Genomic DNA, 6,490 nt, shown 5'->3' with positions numbered 1-6,490 from the left:
TCTCTAACTACTTTATCTTACAATGCACGGCTTTTTATAAGGAAAGATTTGGATCTATTAAGCACGTTTCTGGTCTCTTTTATACTCTTCTCCATAGTTCAATTTCAAAACAAAAACAAAAAATTCCCCAATCAACAGCTTGGGAACGCAGAACACATTTCCATTAAAAATGATTTAAAAGATTTTGTATGTACTTTCTATTAGGTAATGAAGTAATTGAACTGAGATTATGTTACCTGTTAACCTTTCCACTACACCGACATCACATTTTCAATTTCGATTCTCAAAACATAGCCTACCGACTCACGCTCTTTTCGAGACATGTATTAAAGTCAAGGCGTAGGACGATTGCAAGATGCGCACTATTCCATAGACATAATACAAGAAAAAAATGCCTACTCTAAAAAATAAAATAAAAATAATAACTAATTTCTAGAAAAGTACAACAGGAATTTTTCTCATTTGATATTACGACACCCAAACCAGCCTTAGTAACCTTAATATTAATCTAGTCCCTTTTTTCTGTGTTTGATGTGAAATTTAATTTATCGTCAAAGACAAAGCCTATGTACTTTAAAGTATGAACTATTTAACTGCTCTTATCATCTACTGAAAAAATAACATTTTCTTTCTTTTCATGTATAATATACAAGCGGCTAGATTCACAGGCACCTAAATTTATCTCTGGTTGACACAATTGGTTAAAGCCAAAATGCAACATTTATCTGGATACAAAGCTTTTAAGAATACAGCCAGTCCATCTCCCCCCCCCCCCCAACGACCTAAGCTTACTGATTTAGGCGCCAGTTTCTCATTTTTACCCCTTCTTCTGTCAGGAGAGCCGCATCGTCTGCGAACTTTGTTGAGGAACAAAAAGGACTGTGAAATTGAAGTTCATCTGTGTATAAAATGTTTTACAATGGCGTTGTTACGGCCCCTTGGGGTGGTCCTTTATTAACTATACGTGCGTTAGACTCTCTAAGGTCCCAGTGTAAAAAAAATCATTAGCCAATAGAATTGTATGTGGACATATTTTCGTTGCTTAGGCATGCCAGGCAATCGCTTTCCCAAACGACTTCTGTACGCGGAGTTGTGTGCAGTAAAAAGCTCCCAGGGAGGTCAATACAAGCGCTACAAAGACAATCCCAAGAGCTCCTTCAAGGAATGCGATATCGACATTCACATTTAGGAAGCACTGGCTCTTGATCGCTCCTCATGGCGTGAAGCTGTGAGTCTCGGAGTCTTGACATTTAAAGCAAGAAGAGTGGCCAGGGTGAAAGAGTTCCGAACCAACAAAAAGTTGAGAGAAGAAGCAGGTCTATCTGAAACTGATCAAACCTACCCATGCCACGTATGCGGCCGGCTTTTTAAAGCGAGGATTGGACTTTGCAGTCACCTTCAAGTACATAGGAAATGAGAAATGTGCTCATCTTCGACCACGAAGGAAGAGCTTTAAATAATTTTTTTTTGAGAAAGTTAAGAAAGGCCTAGGAAATCATCAATTAAATTTTGAGTAAACTCTTAAAAGTAAGAGTTGGTTACACTGGCGGATCCAGGGGGGGCGGTAAGTCGATCGCCCCCCCCCCCCCACTCGGCCGGGCGAATTTTATTATAGAATTCACACAATTTGTATACGAATTTATTACTTATGTTAAAAATAAATACTAATTATTTATATTGCAACCCATTTTTAGATTATTTCGCCCCCCCCTCTAGTATGTTGGCCGATTGGTGGGGTCGGGAGGGGTGATGCTATCAATCCTGCCCCCCCCCCATACACTTTCTAGTGGGGGGGGGGCGGTCCAATTTTTTTTTGTAGAAATCACAGCAATTTAATATCTATATTGTGTAGACTTATTATTGATTTTTTAACCGATCTTTATGTTATGTCGTTCCCTGTTTGCCGATTGGTCGGAGGGGGGCGAATACCTCTATTGCCCTTCCCACCTAAACCCTTTGAGTGGGGGGCGGTCCGTTTTTATGGAGAAATCATAGTTTGTGAACAAAATTAGTTGAATTAATATATACATTTTATATTATGTCGCTCCCTTTCTGGTATTTTGGCCGATTCGGTGGGGTGAGGGGGGGGGGGGGGGCGATTGCATGTACTGCCCTCCCCACTCTAGCCCTCTGAGTGCTGGGGGGGCGGTCCTATTTTTGTGGAGAATCATAGTTTGTGAACAAAATTAGTTGAATGTCTATATAATATAAACTACGTATTGATATATGACCCATTGTATATTATGTCGTACCACAATCTAATCTCAAATAGTATCATTAGTAAATTTAAATGAAAAAGGGTTGTACCAGGTGGAAGGAGCGATACATGCAATCGCATTTCACCCATCATAATTTATATACACTATAAATTAAATTATTATATTTAGTCACCCAACCCCTATTTTTTAATGCCAAATGCAATCTTTAGCAGAAATTAATAAAGGAACGAGGATTAATCATTTTCACTCTACCGCTCCTCCCATTTCCAGACAGAGTTTATTTAATTTCACATGAATTTATCATAATTATTTTAAGAAAGACTTTGCATTGGAAAAGTTAGAATTCAAACGAATTTTTTCAGTATTAGAGCCATGATTGAGATGAGTTATAAACTCAAATAATATGTTCATAGTCGCCTTTTACCAACCTTTACTCAATCTGATATTTTTCTAGTTAAATAAGTTTGGGACTATAACTCACAATTTATACGTCAATTTTAACCCAAAGCCAAAATCTAAATATGTGGGGTATCTTATCTTTTCAAGGAAGAAATCGGTTTTATTTGCAATGTATTATGCGCCTATAAATTCATATTAAAATAATTTTCAAGTAGCCTACAACATTATTCAAAAGGTCCTTTTTTAATAGTATCAATATGAGCTTCGTACTCCATTGATGAATAATGAGCTGTAGAAGTCAGGAGAAGGCCCTTCTGCAATGAAGAATGCAAGAAAGCGCTTTTGGCGTCGGGGCTTCGCCCCGAAATCCATTGATGAATAAAGAGCTGTACTTGTCAAGAGAATGCTTTCTGCTGTGAAAAAAGCAAGAAAACTCTTTTGGCGTCGGGGCTTCGACCCGAACCCCACAAGAGAGCCTTATAGCGCTGCCCCAGTTGCTGAAGGTTGAGAAATGGTTTTTTAAAATTCTCATATATGTGTGTGTGTGTGTGTGTGTGTGTGTGTACTGTAAGCACGTTTATGTATAGGGTTAGGGTTTACTGGGCGTTAGGGTTAGGGTTTGGAAAAAATCGCCCCTCCCCACTCCAAAGTTCTGGATCCGCTAGTGGTTGGTTAGTAGACACGAGAGATATTTACTTTGCCTTGATGAATAAAAGTTTCATATGTGCTACCCTTTCATTGCTTACTTGATACATTTTTGATGGAGTGAGCAAGGTTATTCCTCTAATCAGCTCTTTTCAGATCGAGAATACTTCATTGGAAAAGTTTGGAAAAAAAATGGGTGGACACGATTTTCGAAAACGGCTCTAATGATTTTCCTAAACAATTGCCAGTCGATGTATGCTATAACTTTGTGAACAGAATGACCAGCTAATTTAGCGACACTGAGAAAACTCTAGTTCGACCGTTATAATATTTTTGAAATATTTTCTAAAACTAAATTTGGTCTAGACAATCTTTTTCTTGATTAGACATACGTTACAGCAAGTAACCCGCTCGTTTTCATTAAAGAATAAAATTAATAAATAGACGTTTAGATCTCTATGTCATTCACCAGATCAAGGTTCCATGACCAAATTAGAATCTTCTACAGCATATAGATCTCTATGTCATTCACCAGATCAAGGTTCCATGACCAAACTAGAATCTTCTACAGCATATAGATCTCTATGTCATTCACCAGATCAAGGTTCCATGACCAAACTAGAATCTTCTACAGCATATAGATCTCTATGTCATTCACCAGATCAAGGTTCCATGACCAAACTAGAATCTTCTACAGCATATAGATCTCTATGTCATTCACCAGATCAAGGTTCCATGACCAAACTAGAATCTTCTACAGCATATAGATCTCTATGTCATTCACCAGATCAAGGTTCCATGACCAAACTAGAATCTTCTACAGCATATAGATCTCTATGTCATTCACCAGATCAAGGTTCCATGACCAAACTAGAATCTTCTACAGCATATGGTTCTATCTAGATCCAGAATTTTAGTCTAGAATACTGTGTTTAAATGTTGTCATGGCTGAATATGAATCACAAATATATTATGCTGCCTCACTAGATATTTTTCATAGCCTTTTGAAAACAATCTAAAATGATGTAATTAATTTAGTATATGAAACAATTACAATGAACAAACACATTACAATGCAGGCTAATGGCTAAGTGAAGATTATTTATAAATAACAAGACACTTGTAATTTTAGACTAGTCGACCCGCAGCGTAGAATGCGCCGCTATTTGCCGGAAGTATTCATGCAGGCAGCGTAGTGTCGAGCAGAGTGTATGACTGTGCTTCCCTGAGTAAGAACCACAGACATTGCGTAGCCAAAGTTATCCAAATGTACGCAAACAAAGCTTGCAGCCATCTTGCGAAGATTGAGAGCAACAGTTTCGTCAATGACATTTTTCCAGAAATATGCGACTGTTAGAAAGTAACAGTTACCTGATGCAGGAATTTCGACTACATGGAAAGACCTGTTGACTCCACGAAATATATTGAAGCGGTGGCCATGGTTAGGAAACGTAGGGCAATATGAAGGGGCAAAATCAAAACAAAGCTACAGTAAAAAAAGCATGTAACTATTTTTATAACACCAGATATTGACGTGTGCTAAAAAAATACACACATAAATGCAGTCAAATATAGAATGTATAAAGAATAAGATTACTTGTCCCCCCCCCCCTCTTTTTTTCTGAGCCGTGCTCTCTGTCGCCGCGAAAGTTACGAGGGGTAACTCTACTCCGACTTGCTGAAATAAAAGTTATGACTACGTATTCCCCCCCCCCCCTTTCTTGTTTTCTCGTGGACTATCCGCAGAAATAAGAGAGTGATCTTTCCTTTACTTCTTGTTTAAACTTTTGAGGGAAGAAGAGAATTATATATATATATAGATAATGACTTTTCATGGTGTCCCGCGTGGTTGGGCCACGAAGAGAATAAATATGATACAAAACACATTAACAATTTGTTGGAATAGACTTGATAGAACCATACGAATAGAAAGATATTATTTTTATTGCGTGTCTGCTTGTCAACTTTTTGTGTCCAAACTGGCTTAAAGCAAAATCTTTAGCCGCATTGAGAACACTGAAGTCAAGTTTCCCACTGCAATGTTTTAGATGCTCATTATATTAATTAACAGAAGGATGAAATCAAGCTCCCCATTTGTGTCTCCTGGCAATGTTAAAAAAAACAACAATAAAACAGATGTAGCCCATTATCTTACCCCATAAATAGGAGATGGGATTATTATTTAGAAATGTCAGAAGCAGTAGGTCAGAGACAGAACTGTGTGACATGCTTAGCAGCATGTATCAATAGGGGGCAGTACACTAATTACATCGGAACACTTTCTCACGGCTTGGATAACTAACACAATAATCAGGATAAGTCTATCGGGCAAAAGTTTGTGTTAGAAGTAGAAGTAGAATTAAATTGAGAGAGAAACAAAATAAAAGTCAGACTTATTAAAAAAAAAATAAAGTTAATTTTATTACTGAGCCATTACTTTTATTGGAAACTATAGACCTTCAGTCTAAGTTCAAAACAACTGACCCATATATATTATATCCCGACTAGACTTTAAAATCTTTTAACATTTCAAAACAAAAAAAATCTCGTGAAAATTTTCAAAAAAGCTGAAACAAGACGTTATTTTGTTCAGTAGTTATAAAAAGCAAAGTATTTGGGTTTTTTTCAACCGTAACCTATAAAACATAAGATTTTATGTTTAGATGTAGAAATGGAACTTACAAATAAGAGTACTCTCGTCTCATAATTATTATTTTTCAATTTTTAGAAACATAATCTAGAAAGATCTAGGGAATCAAAATATTTAAATGTATATACATAAGACGATTACAATTAACAGACGTGAAGTATTTCGATCTAGGATTTTTTTTAATTTGGAAACTAACAGGAAATGGATTTATTTAATATAGTTTCGTGAATATATAGTTCTGTGATTCATAGCCCATTCTATTTAAATTCCGAGAAAATGGCATCGCATTATTTCAAAACTTTGAAAACTAAAGATCATTTCTTTTCTAAGATAGAAAAGTTAGATTTTCCCATATTCGTGGCGACTTTCCTTATGGCTTGAAAAAGAGTTAAGTACATAGCAATCTATACTGTAAAGTAGAATGTATAGCGTATGTATGTATGTATGTATGTATGTATGTATGTATGTATGTATGTATGTATGTATGTATGTATGTATGTATGTATGTGCCGAATGGAAATCAAAACCGTTTGACCAAACTTTTATCAAACTTGGCATAAATGTTCCTTGGGACCGT

Source organism: Biomphalaria glabrata, chromosome 11 (assembly GCF_947242115.1).
Source record: "Biomphalaria glabrata chromosome 11, xgBioGlab47.1, whole genome shotgun sequence".
Classification (NCBI taxonomy): Eukaryota; Metazoa; Mollusca; class Gastropoda; family Planorbidae; genus Biomphalaria; species Biomphalaria glabrata.
The sequence above is the reverse complement of the archived record's forward strand: the minus strand, read 5'-3'. Positions refer to the sequence as shown.